This window comes from Arachis hypogaea, chromosome 11 (genome assembly GCF_003086295.3).
Source record: "Arachis hypogaea cultivar Tifrunner chromosome 11, arahy.Tifrunner.gnm2.J5K5, whole genome shotgun sequence".
NCBI classification, from domain to species: domain Eukaryota; kingdom Viridiplantae; phylum Streptophyta; class Magnoliopsida; order Fabales; family Fabaceae; genus Arachis; species Arachis hypogaea.
In genome coordinates, this window is record NC_092046.1 from 71,798,660 (window position 1) to 71,817,886 (window position 19,227).

Below are 19,227 nucleotides of genomic sequence, written 5' to 3' on the forward strand. Positions count from 1 at the left end.
TAGAAGGGGAGAGATCTTATCGCTGCCCCTGCTAAGAATCTGGATAGGGCGGCCAATCTTTCGTTGAGTTGCTGTACTTCTTTGACACAGGTGGGGCTCTTCATGTTGAGTATGGCTTGACATTTATCCGGGTTTGCTTCAATTCCTCTTTGTGTGAGCATGAAACCTAAGAATTTGCCTGCTTCTACTGCAAAGGTGCATTTTGTGGGATTGAGTCGCATGTCATGCTTCCTTATAGTGTCGAACACTTGAGCCAGGTCGGACAATAATGTATCTTCCCTTTGTGTCTTTATCAACATGTCGTCCACATAGACTTCCATGATTTTTCCGATGTGATCTGAGAAGACTTTATTCATTAGCCTTTAATAAGTAGCTCCTGCGTTCTTGAGACCGAAAGGCATCACGATGTAGCAGTAATTTGCTTTCGGCATTAAAAACGAGGTCTTTTCTTGATCTAGTGGATACATGGGAATTTGGTTGTATCCCGAGTATGCGTCCATAAACGAGAGGTATCTATATCCGGAGGAAGCATCTACTAGAGCATCGATACTTGGGAGTGGATAAGGATCTTTTGGGCAGGCTTTGTTGAGATCAGTGTAATCGGTACATATTCGTCACTTCCCATTTGATTTTCTCACCAAGATGACGTTGGCTAGCCATAGTGGGTACTTGACTTCTCTTATGAATCCTGCCTCCAGTAGTGCTTGCACCTGTTCTTCCACAACTTGGGATCGCTCTGGTCCAAGTTTTCTTCGTTTTTGCTGCACCGGTCGAGATCCTTGATAGACCGCCAACTTGTGGCACATTAGCTTGGGGTCTATGCCTGGCATGTCTGCGGCTTTCCATGCGAAGAGATCGACATTATCTCGTAAGAATTGTATCAGTAATTCTTTTGAGTCTCATCTTAGGATCATTCCGATGTTAGTTGTTTTGTCCTGGGTGTCTCCGATCTGAACCTTCTCTATCTCGCCTTCTGGTTGTGGACGGAGTTCTTCTCGTCGCTGAACTCCGCCAAGCTCAATTGTATGAAACTCTTCTCCTCTGCCTCTGAGGTTTAGACTTTCATTATAACAGCGGCGTGCCATCTTTTGATCTGCTTTTATCGTGGCTATCCCCTCTGTAGTTGGGAATTTCATGCATAGATGTGGAGTCGAGACTATTGCGCCGAGTTGATTGAGAGTTGTCCGACCTATTAGAGCATTGTAGGCTGAACTTACGTCGACCACAATGTAGTCTATTTTGAGGGTCCAGGATTGATTCCCTTTTCCGAAGGTTGTGTGTAGCGATACGTATCCCAGTGGTTGTACCGGGGTATCTCCTAGTCCGAACAGACTGTTTGGGTATACTCTAAGTTCCTTTTCTTCTAAGCCGAGTTTGTTGAAGGCTGTCTTGAATAAGATGTCGGCAGAACTCCCTTGGTCTATTAATGTGCGGTGTAGATTGGCGTTTGCCAGTATGATAGTGATGACCATGGGATCATCGTGTCCCGAGATGATGCCGGATGCGTCCTCTTTAGTGAATGTTATTGCAGGGATGTCGGGTGCTTCCTCCTTTTCCTTGACATGATATACTTCTTTGAGATGTCTTTTGCGAGATGATTTGGAGATCCCACCTCCTACGAATCCGCCATGTATCATGTGGACGTGTCTTTCTGGTGTCCGAGGTGATCGTTCAGTTCGTCCGGCATCTTCGTCCCTTCGTCTCTTTCTTTGGTCCTCATTTCGGGTGGCTAGAAATTGATCTAATTTTCCTTCTCTCACCAATTCTTCTATGATGTTTTTTAAGTCAAAGCACTCATTGGTGGAGTGCCCTCGGACTCGATGGTATTCACAGTATTCATTCCGATTTCCTCCTCCCCTTTTGCCTTTGAGAGGCCGCGCTGGGGAGATTTTCTCTGTATGACAGACTTCTTTGTATACGTCCACCAGGGATACCCTGAGAGGAGTGTAATTATGGTATTTTTTTATTTTCTCCCATTGTCGATCTTCTTTCCTTTTGGATTCCTTGTCTTTATCTCGGTAGGGGGCCCCAGATTTTGATGGTTCTCCCAACCGAGCGTTTTCTTCCATGTTGATGTATTTTTCTGCTCGCTCCTGTACTTCCTCTAGGGAGGTAGGGTACTTCTTTGATATAGATTGTCTAAGCTTTGTATGTCCATGCATATTTTGTTGAATCTTTCCATGTAGTTGCGGAGGCTCTCCCAATCTCCTTGCTTGATCCCTAGTAAACTGGGGGCGCGCTTGGCCTTATCTTTCTGGATGGAGAATCTGGCTAGGAATTTTTTGGCCAGGTCGTCAAAGTTTGAGATGGACTTTGGAGGTAGGTTGTCGAACCATCTGATCGCTGTATTCGTGAGAGTTGTTGGAAAAGCTTTACAACGAACGGCATCTGAGGCGTCGGTGAGGTACATTCTGCTTCTGAAATTGCTGAGATGGTGGTTGGGATCTGTGGTGCCATCATACAAAATCATATCCGGGAGTTTGATGTCTTTTGGAATTTTGGTTTTCATAATTTCCCTGGTGAATGGGTCTTACTATTTGCGTGAATTTTCGTCTGGGGTAGTCCGAGGAGCTTTTGATTTGATATCGGCTTCTAATTGCTGTAGTTTTTCTTCCAATTCTCGGCGTCGCCATACCTCTCTTTGTAGATCCTTTCCGATCTCTCGTTGTTGTTGGGTTTCTTTTTCAAGTTGCTTTAAGTGATCTTGAAGCGCTTCTATTGCTCTCGGATTTGGTGAGTTTTTATCCCCGTTGGATTCCGGGGTATCTTTCAGTGTAGTGTCCGCGTTTTTGTGCCGCGTTCTATCTTCTAGTTCTGAATTGTGGTCGTTGTCATGGTCGTCCGCCATGGTAATTGGATGATTTCCAGGTTCCCCGGCAACGGCGCCAATGTTCCGAGGGTTACCTGAAACTGGAGGTCGATCTCGGATGAGATCTTCTATACTGGTCAGAGATGGCGTGTCCGGCTGGCTGGTGGCGACCGGAGCTGTTGTGTCCGACTTGTTGGACTTGCTGCACGGCTGATCCTTGGTCACCGGAGGGTGGGGGTACCTGCAAGAGACTCCGATGCTTAAGTTAGCTTGGGTATTAAACAGGTTTTATGTAGAATCAGAGTATGAGTTATACCTGGGTGCTCCAGTGTATTTATAGTGGTTGTAGAGTGACCTTTCTAGATAAGATAAGTTGGTTATCTTATCTTATCTTATCTTCTGGTGAGGTCAGCTTATCTTCAATGGAACCACCTTTATCTTTATAGGCTTGGATTGCCTTTGGATTTGGGTCATGTTCCTCTATTTGGGCCCTTTATTGGGCTCTCCTGTTGATTTGGCCGACCTCTTTGAGAAGAGGTCGGGTAGCCTGACCTGAAGAGGTCGGTCGCTTTGTCACCAATCATCCCAGGTCGGGTAGCTCGACCCAGGGTATGAACAGAAACAAATGAAGCTATTTTCCCAGAAAGCTACAACATCAAATAGAAAGGCAACAAAACATGCAAAAACCCAAATACCCTCAAGCACCGGGAGAAAAACTAGAAACATGCATCACAGCAAAGATTGAACATCACGACGCCAAAAGGTTCAAACTTTCAATCATGCAAACGAAAAATCAAAGCTTCACCAAAGAACCAAAGACAAAGCGAAGAAAAAGGTAAAAAAGCTGAAAGTAGAACAAACCTGGAAAAAGCAGAAAGCTTCAAAGAAAGTTGAAGATGAGAGATGGAATCCAGAATCACCCTTTCGCAGCAAGAAAAAGCACTAACAATCACCAAGCAATGTCGCAGGGAGAAACGCAAAATTGCAAACTTCAGGCGAAAACAGAAAAGTGAGAAAGAAAAGGGAAGTTACAGTAACAAGAGAAGAGAAACTGTTTTCCTGAGTGAAAAATTCAAAATAAAGAGGCTAGAGAAACGGGGCAATAAAAACCAATTAATGAGGGTATTAAACCCTCGCGCATTCCCAAGACCAGAGCGCTAATGCAAAGCGCGTGCTTTTAAGAACAAAGAAAAATGTTCCACATTCAAAAAAAGACTATATAAAGAGGCAATCGACAGATGCTCGAGTTCGGCTTTCACCAGAAAAGGATCGAAGTCCTAAAATCAAGACTCAACCTCAAAAGAAAGACCAAGCTCGAGCAAGGGCACTGTTCATACCCTGGCTCGAGATGTCCGACCCGGGATGATTAACGTCAAAGCGACCGACTTCTTTAGGTCGAACCATCCGACCTCTTCCCAAAGAGCTTGGACAAGTTGACAGGATAGCCCAAAGAGGGCCCAAAATCGAGGAACATGACCCAAGTTCAAAGGCAGCCCAAGCCTACAGAGAGAAGGGCGGTTCCCTGGAAAGATAAGCTAACCTCACCCAAAGATAAGATAAGATAAGGTAACTAATTTATCTTATCTAAAAAGGTCACTACACACCATTATAAATACACTGGAGCACCCAGGTATAACTCATACTCTGATTCTACAAAAAACCTGCTTAATACCCTTGCTAACTTAAGCATCGGAGTCCCTTGCAGGTACCACCACCCTCCGGTGACAAAGGATCAGCAGCATAGCCAGTCCAACAAGTCGGATACCACAGCTCCGGCCGCCATTCACCAGCCGGACACGTCAGCTCTGACAAAGTACAGAAGATCTCGTCCGAGATCGACCTACAGTTTCAGGTAACCCTCGGAACACCTGCCACCTCCTTGTGGAGCTCGAGCATAAGGCTTTCTGGGCTACTAAGCTCCTCAATCTTGATTCTCAAGCAGTAGAAGAGAAAATATTATTGCAACTCAATGAATTAGATGAATTCAGACTTAAAGCTTATGAGAATGCTAAGATATACAAGGAGAGGGCCAAAAGATGGCATGACAAGAAAATTTCAAGAAGAGAATTTGAACCAGGGCAGCAAGTGTTATTGTACAATTCCAGGCTCAAGATTTTCCCTGGTAAACTCAAGTCCAGATGGACTGGCCCTTATCTGGTAACCAAGGTCTCTCCACATGGAAATCTTGAACTTTTGAATGAAGCTACAAAAGATACATTCACAGTAAAGGGTCACAGAGTGAAACACTCCCTGGGAGGACCCTGGAACAAGGAGGAGAGCATTCATGAGCTAATTGAACAAGAATGAAAGACGTCAAGCTAGTGACAATAAAAGAGCACTTGTTGGGAGGTAACCCAACCAGAGGTAACTTTCTTTTCTTAGTTGTTTCAATAAGAAAGTTAAGTAGGTTTCCCTGTATTGCACGGAGTTAAGTTTGGTGTTGCACACCAAAATGAGTTCAAAAAGAGTGAATATGTGATGCTAAGTTTGGTGTTCCATCACAGATTTCATGGAAACACATTGCAACCCTCCGAAGAGCATCATTATTCATTAACTCGAAACAATCATGGAAACCACTTAACAGTTGTTTAATTTCTAGTTCATAGTTTGCTTACTTAATAAAAGCACAACGTTTCATGCATGTAATCAATTTGCTACATAATAGATGTTGGCAAAGAACTAAGTTTGGTGTTCACACAACAAAACAAGTTCAGAAGCCTACAAACATACATGCAGGCTAACCATTTCTCAAGTGCTTGGGGGACAAGCAACTTCCAATATCTTTGCAGGAAGTCATTCAATTTCTTGGAGGGACTATGCATCATCATAAAGAAGAATACAAAAGCTAAGGATGATGATGAAGGACTAAGCAAGAAGACACCAAGAGGTTGTATTGTCACTTAATTATTTCCAGTTTGAAGTGTTTTAATTGGAAGTGTGATTGTACCTTGTTTTCATAATCATTTACATTCTGTTTGTCTTTCTTTCATGTCATTTCAGCTTGCTAGTCTAAGTGCTTATGCCATGCCATCTTGCTTAAGTTGTATGCTTTGTTCCCCATGTTTGAATAAAAGAAAATATTGTGAAATAGAGAAAGAGTAAAAGGTCCATTTTGATAAAAGATAAAATAAGGTTATGTGGTGGTGCATGCTTGAATAAATAGAAAGTTCACTAATAAAGTTAAAAGCCATAGTGTTCCCTTAAGTATGAGCTTAGTTTGCATTTTATGAAACCTTGGTAAGCAAAATATCCTTACAAAAAAAAAAAGAAAAAAATAAAAGAGAAACCAACGTTAGTGGCAAAGTTAAGCCACTAACGGGCAGCAGTAACGTTGGTAACATAGAAAGAAAGAAACAATGAATAAGCTAGGCACCAATAGCTTGAGCCTTAAGATATATGCCTGTGGTGCTTTTGTATTAGGACATGCTTAGATGATTAGGTTCTGAGGAATGCTTTATCACTTGATAATTTGGGTTAACTAACCTGGGATTATCAACCAAAAGTCCATTATCAAGAGCAACCTAACTACAAAGCATCTAGTAACCCAAAGAGGTGCTGGGCATCAATTTCTCAAGGATTAGATTGCAAGCCAAATGTCTGTGGTGTGTATGTGTTGAGGAGAGGCTTGAGTTAGTAAGTATGAGGGGTGCTTTAACATCCAACACCTTGAGCCAACTGGGTCGGGAGTGTTGACTGAAAGCTTACCATAAAGAGCTGCCTCAACACAGAACACTAAGCTTCAATAAAGAATAAGTCTCTAAGAAAAAGAAAAGCAATAAGTTAACACCAAGGATTAGAGAATAAAAAGGTTTCATAGAAGCACCTGAGTCAATATTTAAGTGGATGTCTAACCTAAAAACTAATAAGTTCATGAGCTTCAAAGATATCATGCATGAAACCCCATGAAACAAGATTGATTATCTCTCAATAAGGGCTTACATCTATCTCTGTTTTCATCTATTTATCTTATGCTTTACTGCTTGCTTGGGGACAAGCAAGATTTAAGTTTGGTGTTGTGATGTCTAGGCATCTTAGGCTAGTTTCACAAGCCTTTTTCATTAGTTTTTACTTGGTTTCATACACTTTCTTAGGCAATAAGTAAGCATTTGGATGAGAAATGTATACATGTCTTGATTCAATCAAACATTGTTATTTCTGAGCATTTTCATGAGATTAATGCAAGAACTATTTGATGCTATAAATGATGCATTATAGTGTGATTATGGCAAGGCTTTGATACATTTGTTTGGTTGATGATAGGTGAGGAGAAGCAAAGCAAGGGCAGAGAAGAAGCAGAGGCCATAGCGTTAGTGGCCAAAGTTAGCCCACTAACGCTATGGCTAACATTGCAAGAAAGGAGGAAGCAACGTTGGTGGCCTGATAAGCGGATAATTTATACGCTTTTTGGCATTGTTTTTAGTATGTTTTTAGTATATTTTAGTTAGTTTTTATTATGTTTTTATTAGTTTTTAAATAAAAATCACTCTTCTGGACTTTACTATGATTTTGTGTGTTTTTCTGTGATTTCAGGTATTTTCTGGCTGAAATTGAGGGACCTGAGCAAAAATCTGATTCAGAGGCTGAAAAAGGACTGCAGATGCTGTTGGATTCTGACCTCCCTGCACTCGAAGTGGATTTTCTGGAGCTACAGAAGCTCAATTGGCGCGCTCTTAATTGCGTTGGAAAGTAGACATTCTGGGCTTTCCAGCAATATATAATGGTACATACTTTGCCCGAGATTTGATGGCCCAAACAGGCGTTCCAAGTCAGCTCAAGAATTCTGGCGTTTAACTCCAGAACTGGCACAAAAGCTGGAGTTAAACGCCCAAACTGGCACAAAAGCTAGCGTTTAACTCCAAGAAAAGTCTCTACACATGGAAGCTTCAATGCTCAGCCCAAGCACACACCAAGTGGGCCCGGAAGAAGATTTCTGCATTAATTACTTATTTCTGTAAACCCTAGGCTACTAGTTCTCTATAAATAGGACCTTTTGCTATTGTATTTTCATCTTTGGACGTTTAGTCCCTAGACCTTGGAGGCTGGCCATTCGGCCATGCTTACACCATTATCACTTTTGTATTTTCAACGATGAAGTTTCTACGCACCATAGATTAAGGTGTGGAGCTCTGCTGTTCTTCATGAATTAATACAAGTACTATTGTTTTTCTATTCAACTCAAGTCTATTTCTTCTCCAAGATATTCATTCGCACCCAAGAACATGATGAATATGATGATTATGTGACACTCATCACCATTCTCACCTATGAACGCGTGACTGACAACCACTTCCGTTTTACATGCAATCAAGCTTGAATGTGTATCTCTTGGGTTTCTAATCTAAGATTGGAACCTTCGTGGTATAGGCTAGAATTATTGGCGGCCATTCCTGAGATCCAGAACATCTAAACCTTGTTTTTAGTATTCTGAGTAGGATCTGGGAAGGGATGACTGTGACGAGCTTCACACTCGCGATTGTTGGGCGTGTGACAGATGCAAAAGGATCAATGGATCCTATTCCAACATGATCAAGAACCGACAGATGATTAGCCGTGCGGTGATAGCGTGCGTAGAACATTTTCACTGAGAGGACGAGAAGTAGCCATTGACAACAGTGATGCCCAACATAAAGCTTGCCATGGAAAGGAGTATGAATGATTGGAAGAAGGCAATAGGAAAGCAGAGGTTCAAGAGGAACAAAGCATCTCCATACGCTTATCTGAAATTTCTACCAATGAATTACATAAGTATCTCTATCTTTACTTTATGTTTTATTTATCTTTTAATTATCAATCTTCCATACCCATTTGAATCCGCCTGACTGAGATTTACAAGATGACCATAGCTTGCTTCAAGCCGACAATCTCCGTGGGATCGACCCTTACTCACGTAAGGTATTACTTAGACGACCCAATGCACTTGCTGGTTAGTTGTGCGGAATTGTGACAAAGTGTGATTCACGTTTGAGAGCTCCAAGTCTTTGGCGCCATTGTTGATGATCACAATTTCGTGCACCAAGTTTTTGGCGCCGTTGCCGGGGATTGTTCGAGTTTGGACAACTGACGGTTCATCTTGTTGCTTAGAGTAGGTACTTTTTTTATTTTTCAGAATTTTTAAGAATGAATTCTAGAGTTTCAAGGTGATGTTCTTATCATCACAAAAGCTGATTGATTCTCATCAATTTAGCTGCTGAATGTAATATCCTGCTGAAGCTTAGCTAACCATGTCTAATCTTTTTAGACTGAAGCTTTAGACTAACATTGCATGATTCCTGGAATTCTTATTAAAAGTTTTGAATATCTTTATTCTCTTTTCCATATGATTTTCGAAAAATCACAAAAAATTTATAAAACCATAAAAATAAAAAATATTTTATGTTTCTTGTTTGAGTCTAGTGTCTAATTTTGGTGTCAATTGCATGACTTTCTTCTTCTTGCATTTTTCGAATATATGCATATTGTTCTTCATTGATCTTCAAGTTGTTCTTGATGATTTCATTGCTCTGATCTTTAAATTCTCTTGTTTTGTGTGTTTTGTTGTTTCTCATATGCATTCTCAATTTATTAGTGTCTCTTATATGAAAATTTTTAAGTTTGATGTCCTACATGCATTGTTTGTTTGATTTGAGTTTCCTAAGATTAGCTGTATTTTGATTGTTTCTCATCATTGAAAAATTAAAAAAAAAATTTCAAAACTATGTCTTTTCATGTCAATAATACAGAGAATTGAAGATTCAGAATATTCAGCAGAGGAATCAAACAGAAAAAGCTGGGCGTTCAAAACGCCCAGTGAAGAAGGAAAACTGGCGTTTAAACGCCAGCCAGGGCTGGGCATTTAACGCCCAAAAAGGTAGGATTTTAGGCGTTAAACGCCAGAATGGATGCCATTCTGGGCGTTTAACGCCAGGAGGACACTAGAGGGAAGATTTTGTTTTTAAGTCAAATCTTTTTCAAATCATATCTTTTCAATCATATCTCTTCAAAATCAATTTCTTTCCATTTTTTTATTATTATTATTTTTGAAAATCCTTGCTATAATTAATGATTTACTTCAAAATTTTCAAGTTGTTACTTGCCTATTAAGAAAGGATCAAATTTTAAATTTTAGAATCATATCTTTTAATTTCTTGTTAGTCAAGTAATCAAATTTTAAAATCTTTCTTTTTTTAAATTGATTTTCAATCATATCTTCTCAATCATATCTTTTTAACCACATCTTTTTCAAAATTAATTTTCAATCATATCCTTTTAATTTCTAATTTCAAAATCTTTTTCAAAATCACTTAATTTCTTTCCCAATCTTAGTTTTTGAAAATCAATTACCAAATTTTCAAAATTTCTTACCTTAATTTCGAAAATTTCTTCCCCTCTTCTCACATCCTTCTATTTAAGGGACTAACACTCCTCTTCAAGGTGCAATTCGAACTCTATCCCTCTTGATAAATTTGAATTCTCTTCTATCTACCTCCTCCTTCTATTCTTCTTTTCCTCTGACACCTCAAGGAATCTCTATACCGTGACATAGAGGATTCCCTACTTTCTTGTTCTCTTCTCTTTCATATGAGCAGGAGCAAAGATAAAGGCATACTTGTTCAAGTTGATCCTGAACCTGAAAGGACCTTGAAGAGAAAGCTAAGAGAAGCTAAAGCACAATTCTCTCTAGAGGGCCTAACAGAGCTTTTCAAAGAAGAAGAAACAATGGCAGCTGAAAACAACAATGCCAACAATGCAAGGAAGGTGCTGGGTGACTTTACTGCACCTACTCCCGACTTCTATGGGAGAAGCATCTCAATCCCTGCCATTGGAGCAAACAACTTTGAGCTTAAGCCTCAATTAGTTTCTCTAATGCAACAGAATTGCAAGTTTCATGGACTTCCATTGGAAGATCCTCATCAGTTCTTAGTTGAATTCTTGCAAATCTGTGACACTGTCAAGACCAATGGGGTTGATCCTAAGGTCTACAGACTTATGATCTTCCCTTTTGCTGTAAGAGACAGAGCTAGGACATGGTTGGATTCACAACCCAAAGAAAGCCTGAACTCTTGGAAAAAGCTAGTCAATGCCTTCTTGGCAAAGTTCTTTCCACCTCAAAAATTGAGCAAGCTTAGAGTGGAAGTCCAAACCTTCAGACAGAAGGAAGGAGAATCCCTCTATGAAGCTTGGGAAAGATACAAGCAATTGATCAGAAGGTGTCCTTCTGACATGCTTTCTGAATGGAGCATCATAGGTATCTTCTATGATGGTCTGTCTAAACTGTCCAAGATGTCATTGGACAGCTCTGCTGGAGGATCTCTTCATCTGAAGAAGATGCCTACAGAAACTCAGGAACTCATTGAGATAGTTGCAAATAACCAATTCATGTACACTTCTGAAAGGAACCCTGTGAATAATGGGACAAATCAGAAGAAAGGAGTTCTTGAGATTGATACTCTGAATTTCATACTGGATCAGAATAAAATATTGACTCAATAAGTCAATATGATTTCTCAGAGTCCGTCTGAAATGCAAACAGCAATAGGCAGTACCAAAGAAGCTTTATCTGAAGAAGAATCTTATGATCCTGAGAACCCAGCAATGGAAGAGGTGAATTACATGGGAGAATCCTATGGAAACACCTATAATCCTTCATGGAGAAATCATCCAAATCTCTCATGGAAGGATCAACAGAGACCTCAACAAGGTTTCAACAACAGTAATGGTGGAAGAAACAGGTTTAGCAATAGCAAGCCTTTTCCATCATCTTCTCAGCAACAGACAGAGGATTCTAAGCAGAGCCACTCTGACTTAGCAACTATAGTCTCTGATCTAATTAAAACCACTCAAAGTTTCATGACTGAAACAAGGTCCTCTATTAGAAAATTGGGGGCACAAGTGGGTCAGCTGAGTAAGAAAATTACTGAACTCCCTCCTAGTATTCTCCCAAGCAATACAGAAGAGAATCCAAAGAGAAAGTGCAAGGCCATAAACACGTCTCACATGGCCGAACCTGGAGAGGAGGAAGAGGCAGTGATCTCCACTGAGGAAGACCTCAATGGACGTCTACTGGCCTCCATGGAATTCCCTAAGGAGAAACCATGGGAATCTGAGGCTCATACAGAGACCATTGAGATTCCATTGAATTTACTTTTGCCATTCATGAGCTCTGATGAGTATTCTTCCTCTGAAGAGGATGAAGATGTTACTGAAGAGCAAGTTGCTAAGTACCTTGGAGCAATCATGAAGCTAAATGCCAGGTTGTTTGGTAATGAGACTTGGGAGGATGAACCTCCATTGCTCATCAAAGAACTGGATGACTTGACTAGGCAGAAATTACCTCTGAAGAGACAAGACCCTGGAAAATTCTCAATCCCTTGTACCATAGGCACCATGACCTTTGAGAAGGCTCTGTGTGACCTGGGGTCAAGTATAAACCTTATGCCTCTCTCTATAATGGAGAAGCTAGGGATTATTGAGGTACAAGCTGCTAGAATCTCACTAGAGATGGCAGACAATTCAAAGAAACAGGCTTATGGACTTGTAGAGGATGTCTTGGTAAAGGTTGAAGGCCACTACATCCCTGCTGACTTCATAATCCTAGAAACTGGGAAGTGTATGGATGAATCCATCATCCTTGGCAGACCCTTCCTAGCCACAGCAAAAGCTGTGATTGATGTTGACAGAGGAGAATTGATCATTCAAGTGAATGAAGACTCCCTTGTGTTTAAAGCTCAAGGATATCCCTCTGTAACCATGGAGAGAAAGCATGAAGAGCTTCTCTCAATACAGAGACAAACAGAGCCCCCACAGTCAAACTCTAAGTTTGGTGTTGGGAGGCCACAACCAAACTTTAAGTTTGGTGTTGAACCCCCACATTCAAACTCTGAGTTTGGTGTTGGAAGGTTCCAACATTGCTCTGAACATCTGTGAGGCTCCATGAGAGCCCACTGTCAAGCTATTGACATTAAAGAAGCTCTTGTTGGGAGGCAACCCAATTTTTAATTATCTATGTTAAATTTCTATTTTCTTTTGTTATTGTTCCGAGGGTTACCTGAAACTGGAGGTCGATCTCGGACGAGATCTTCCGTACTAGTCGGAGATGTCGTGTCCGGCTGGCTGGTGGCAGCCAGAGCTGTTGTGTCCGACTTGCTAGACTTGCTGCACTGCTGATGCTTCGTCACTGGAGGGTGGGGGGTACCTGCAAGAGACTCCGATGCTTAAGTTAGCATGGGTATTAAACAGGTTTTATGTAGAATCAGAGTATGAGTTATACCTGGGTGCTCCAGTGTATTTATAGTAGTTGTAGGGTGACCTTTCTAGATAAGATAAGTTAGTTATCTTATCTTATCTTTATCTTTGGGTTGAGATCAGCCTATCTTCAAGGGAACCGCCCTTATCTCTATAGGCTTGGACGGCCTTTGGATTTGGGTCGTGTTCCTCTAATTGGGCCCTTTATGGGCTTTCTTGTCGATTTGGTCGATTTCTTTAAGAGGAAGTCGGTCCGCTTGACCTGAAGAGGTCGGTCGCTTTGTCGTCAATCATCCCAGGTCGGATAGCTCGACCCAGGGTATGAACAGTGCCCCTGCTTGAGCTCGGTCTTCTTTGTCGAGGTCGAGTCCTTGACTTTGGTCCTTCTCGTAGCGAAGCCGAACTCAAGCATTTTGTCGACTCCTTTTTGTAGCAGCTTTTGAATGTAGAACGTTTTTCTCTAAAAGCGCGCGCTTTTATATCAGTGCTTTTTTGGGAACGCAAGTAGTTTTAATATCCGCATTTAATTGGCATCTAATTGCCCCCACTCTCTCTTGGCTTTTGTTTTGAATTTCTCGATCAAAAACGGTTTCTCTTCTTCGCTTCTTCTTCGTAACTTCTCCCTTTACTTTCTCACTTTCAACTTTTTCCTTTGATTTTTCTAAAGCCTCCGCCTGTAGCTTTCGCGTTTCAGCCCAGCGACGTTGCTTTGTGACTTTGATTTTTCGTGGGGGAAGGGGTGATTCTGGATTTTTCCTTCCGCTTTTCTGCTTTTCTTTGCAGCTTTCTCTCATTTTCCCAGGTTTGGTTCTTCTTTCTTCCTCCCTCTATGGCATTTTTGTGTCTGTTTTGAGAAATTTTTTATCTTAGTTGGGAAAAGTTTGGATCTTTCTACTTTTCGCTGTGCCTGATCATTGTGTGTCTCGTAATTTCTTCGTCTTTTGCATGGTCTTTTTCGCTTTTCCTGTTGCTTGATACTTTTAGGGCTTTTGCATGTTGTGAAATTCTTTTGATTTTGAAGCTTTGGAATGATAATTTTGTTTGATTCTGAAAAAAGGTTGCGTCTGGTATGTTTGATGTTGTTTTTTGCTGATAGACTGTAGGAAGATGACTTTCTGTTTTGTTTGTGTTTTGTCTTTCTCCTATGAAAAATGCTTGCTGTTTGAGATCTTCTATTCTTGTTTGTGAGATGCCGGGACGTAAGTAGATTTTCCTTGATACCTTGCTTTGTTACTGCCTCCAAAGGATGCCCCAGGAGTTTTAGTTTGAGTCTTGGGGTTTTTCCTTTTCTGTGTATTCGCCCGCCGAGATGTTTTTGAGTAATCCGTTCTTCTTTTCTTTTGTAGGATTTAGTTGGCCTCATGTCTTACCGAAATAACGTTGTAGAGATGCCTTCCCAGGTTCCTGAGGGTATAGCCGATTGGGTGGACTCGATGGTTCTTATGTGTGTTTCTCTGGTTGATTCTGAGTTTTGTGCACAGCTTAGGCAGTTTCATAGTGTTTGTAGTAATCCCAGTGATGAGAAGAACTATGAGCTTGTCCCTCCCTCTTCTGATGAGAGAGTCTGCTTTTCTACTTGGGTTGTTGGTGATCGCCCTTTCTTTTATGTTTATGATTTTTTCTTCGGTCAGCTGGGTATCACCCTTCCTTTTACTCAATTTGAAACCGACCTGTTATGGTCCTGTAATGTTGCCCCCTCTCAACTTCACCCCAATTCCTGGGGTTTCATAAAAATTTTTCAATTGTTGTGCAATGGTTTTGGTATTCCTGCTTCTCAATCTCTCTTTTTCTATCTGTTTGTCTTGACTAAGCCCGGTGTGGCAAAAAAGAAGTCAGCTTTGGTCTCCTTTCGTTCTACCCAGATAAAGAAGGTCTTTTCCATGTTTGACGAGTCATTCCGTGATTTTAAAAACTACTTTTTTAAGGTCCGAGCTGTTGAAGGAGCTCGGCCCTTTTTTCTGGATGAAAATGATGAACCTGCTTTTCCCTTGGAATGGCAAAAAGATGTGAGGGTCTCCAGATATGCGTGGGAAATGTTGGATGAGGCTGAGCGAGCTTTTGTGACTGTCTTGGAAGAACGCTGGGGTCAACCTCCCCATCTTGACACAAAGAGATTTTTAACCAATCTTTCTCTTCTTCAAACTGAACTGGGTATCTTGTGTTTCCTTTATTATCTATTTATGTTGCTTGTAGCTGTCTTTCCGACTTATCCAACTTGTAGCTTAATTTCTGTTTTATTTGCAGAGGCAATAAAGAATAATGAATCTATGAAAGCTTTTAAGAGGGCGCAGAGGGCGACTGCTGCCAGAAATATTGCGGCCAAGGCGGCTGGGAAGGGATCCTCCCAAGTGCGCGAGAAGCCATCAGTGCCGAGTTCTCCTGGGGTGAAGAAGGTGATCCCTACACCCCGAGTCCGTTTGGTGGATCCTCACCCCACTTCTGCCGCTCCATCTGTTGCTCCTCCCAATAAAAAACAAAATACAGCTGAGCCTTTCGACCTCGATGCTCCTGATTTTAATGCCATTGAATTTGTGGATCAGCAAATCGGTCCCTATGGCGCCCTCTCCATGGATGATGTGTCCATCCTCCGTCACTTGGAATTTATGGCCCGAAATCACGTAAAGATGGTGTATATGGCGGCTGCCATATATCGGACTGCTCAGAATCTCCCTCTCCATGCCACTAAAGCGTTTATGGAGGAGGCAAAACAAGAGTTTGATCGGATGGGGGAGTTGAAGGAGGAACTTGAGATAAAGGTAGCGAAGCTGGAGAAGGACTTAGAGAACAAGAAGGCGAGTTCTCAATCACTGGCGGCTTCTTTGAGGTTGGCTGAGGACACAGCCATGATGCATAAGGATAGTTACCTTACATCCTATCGGGAGATGATGCGCCTGAAGGGGGAGCTCGACAATGTCCGGGAAGATTATTCTGAGCTCCAAAGTCATCTCGTTGGCAGCGTGACTGCTGCTTACGAGAACTTGAAGGAGCAAGTTCGGGTCATTACTCCCGAGGCCGATCTCACCCCCTTTAGCCTGGATAACATTGTCAGGGATGGCAAGATTGTCCCTGATGATGAGGATGATGATGATGAGGTTGCTCCTCCCCCTGCGTCCTCTGCCAAAGTGTCGACCTCTTTTGCTCCTCCGGTTGTGCCTGACTCGGATTGCCAAATTCTGAACCGGGAGGATGGAACTGTAGATGCTGTGCCGATTCAGACTCGTCCTCCTTCTCCTTGTCCTGATGCTGCCAAGAAGGCTCCTAATGTTTGCTGATCTCTTTCTGGATATGTAGTTGGCCCGGCTTGTGGGCTTTTAAAACGTTTTATTTAATTGCTGACATTTCCTTGTTGCTTGTTTAGCAAGTTTTTATTTTGAAAAACAAAAGGTAGCTCGCTATCCCTTCACGGTAGGTTTTGGTGGCCTTCCGGGCCTTATAACTTTTGTAGAGTAAAAGAAGTAGTTTTTTGACTTGGCATCTTTTTTGTTTTCTACTGATGTTTGAAATCTTGCATCTCGACTTCCTCGGATTGCTTTGTTTTATTATTTGTAGCTTGGATCTTTTGAGGTTGTGATTTATGGGTCCAACTTGTTTCTCGGTGGTTCTTTTGCGCTGGTCCCCTTTTTAAGTTATTTCTGTAATCATCTTTTTTGGACCTTTGTCAGGTCTCTTTTCGGGGATTACTTTTGTAACTTGTTTGTAGGAGATCGACTTCGTTAGGTCGATCTCTTTCTAGGTTATTTTTGTAATTCCTTTTCTTGGACCTTTGTCAGGTCTCTTTCAGGGATTGCTTTTATAACCTTTTTATTTTGTAGGAGATCGACTTCGTTAGGTCGATCTCTTTTTAGGTTATTTTTGTAATCCTCTTTCTTGGATCTTTGTCAGGTCTCTTTCAGGGATTACTTTTATAACCTTTTTATTTTGTAGGAGATCGACTTCGTTAGGTCGATCTCTTTCTAGGTTATTTTTGTAATCCTCTTTCTTGGACCTTTGTCAGGTCTCTTTCAGGGATTACTTTTATAACCTTTTCTTTTTGTAGGAGATCGACTTCATTAGGTCGATCTCTTTCTAGGTTATTTTTGTAATCCTCTTTCTTGGACCTTTGTCAGGTCTCTTTCAGGGATTACTTTTATAACCTTTTTATTTTGGGCTGACTTTGTTAGGTCGAGCCCTTCTAAGTTAAAGTAATCCTCTTTAATAGGGTTGGCCAGACCTCTTTCCAGGGTTTACTTATAACTTGGGTTGACTTGGTCCGACTTCTGTATGTCGGCCAGTCTTTAAGTTATTATTTTAGCTATCCCTCAGACCTCATTAGGTTCTTTTTTGGATTGCTTTCGATAACTTCTTACATTATTCTGTTTTCATGTTTGACGATTTGTAGAAAGTGGTTGGCATCTTTAGATCTTTGTTTGGGTGAATCGCGCTTTCACCTTTATCGGACGATTTATCTTTATCGTGGTCGTGCGGTGAAATTATTTTTCACTTTCTGCCGACCTGTTGCTTTATAATCGGACGATGAATACTTCAGATTAATGCGTCTTGAATTCTTATAGAATATCTAAATAAACTTTATTCAAAGTAAAAGTGCAGATATATACATGTGGGAATTTTTCATCCCTTTAAGTCGGATAGTGTCTGGGTCTCAACTTGGTGCCTCATTAAAAAACCTTTTCGGGAAAAATAGTGCATCCAATAATGAGATCTGTTACCTTCCTAACTGTAGTACCTTCTTAGGTTGAAAGCGTGCCATGATCTGGAAAGCTCTCGTCCATCGAGATCGGACAGTCTGTAGTAGCCCTTCCCGAGTATTTCTACAACTCGGTAGGGTCCCTTCCAGTTTGCTGCCAGCTTTCCTTTTCCTGGTCGAGTTGTTCCAATATCATTTCGGATTAGGATGAGATCATTTTCTGCGAAACTTCTCGGCACTACCCTTTGATTATATCTGGAAGCCATTCGGTGCTTTAGAGCTTCTTCCCTGATCCGAGCTCTTTCTTGGATTTCAGGTAGTAGGTCGAGCTCTTCCCTCTGAAGTTGGGAGTTTGCTCCCTCATTGTAATGAACTACTCTAGGCGATCCTTCCTCAATTTCTACTGAAATCATTGCCTCTATTCTGTATGCTAACCGAAAGGGGGATTCCTTCGTGGTGGAATGTGGCGTCGTTCGATATGCCCATAGGACCTGTGGAAGCTCTTCTGCCCAAGCTCCATTTGCATCTTGTAATCTCTGTTTTAACCCGGCCAATATGACTTTGTTGGCAGCTTCGGCCTGTCCATTGGCTTGTGGATGTTCAACAGAGGTGTACTGATGCTTTATATTTAAGTCGGCTACTAGTTTTCTGAAGCCTGCATCTGTGAATTGAGTGCCATTGTCTGTGGTTATTGAATATGGAACCCCGAACCTTGTGATGATGTTTCTATATAGGAATTTCCGGCTTCTTTGAGCGATGGCATTGGCTAGGGGCTCTGCCTCGATCCACTTTATGAAATAGTCTACCCCTACTATGAGAAATTTAACTTGTCCTGACCCCTGGGGGAAGGGGCCGCCGAGAAGGTCGAGCCCCCACCTTGCAAACGGCCAAGGCGAAGTTACGCTGATGAGCTCTTCTGGCGGGGCGATGTGAAAGTTGGCATGTTTCTGACATGGTGGGCATGTCTTTACAAATTCTGTAGCTTCTTTCTGTAGAGTTGGCCAATAAAACCCCACCTGGAGTACTTTTTTGGCGAGAGCTCGTGCTCCAAGATGATTGCCACAAATGCCGCCGTGTACTTCTTCTAACACTTCCTTTGTGTGGGAGGTCGGTACGCATTTCAGTAATGGTACTAAGATCCCTCTTTTGTACAGGATGTTGTTTATAATGGTGTAGTACTGTGCCTCCCTTTTTAGCCTCTTTGCCTCCTTTTCTTCTGTGGGGAGTGTTCCTGCTCTGAGGTAGTTGATTATGGGAGTCATCCATCCTTGGTCCTGGCTTGTTATGGCTAGGACTTTTTCCTCTTCCGAGATTGACGGCTTTTGTAACATTTCCTGGATGAGGCTTCTATTGTTGCCACCTGGTTTGGTGCTGGCTAGTTTCGAGAGTGTGTCAGCTCGGGCATTTTGTTTGCGGGGTATGTGGCAGATCTTATATTTCCCGATTTGTCCGAGCTGTTCCTTGGTTTTATCTAAATACTTTTTCATGGTGGGATCTTTGGCTTGGTAGCTCC

General features: G+C 41.7%; 1 non-coding gene across 1 annotated transcript; it reads right to left on the reverse strand.

Moving 5' to 3' along the window:
• Positions 1-10,906: 10,906 nt before the first annotated feature.
• LOC112725693 (small nucleolar RNA R71) lies at positions 10,907-11,014 on the reverse strand. The gene has a single exon (XR_003164784.1). It is a non-coding gene; the product is annotated as a small nucleolar RNA R71 (small nucleolar RNA).
• Between the last annotated feature and the right edge of the window lie 8,213 nt (positions 11,015-19,227).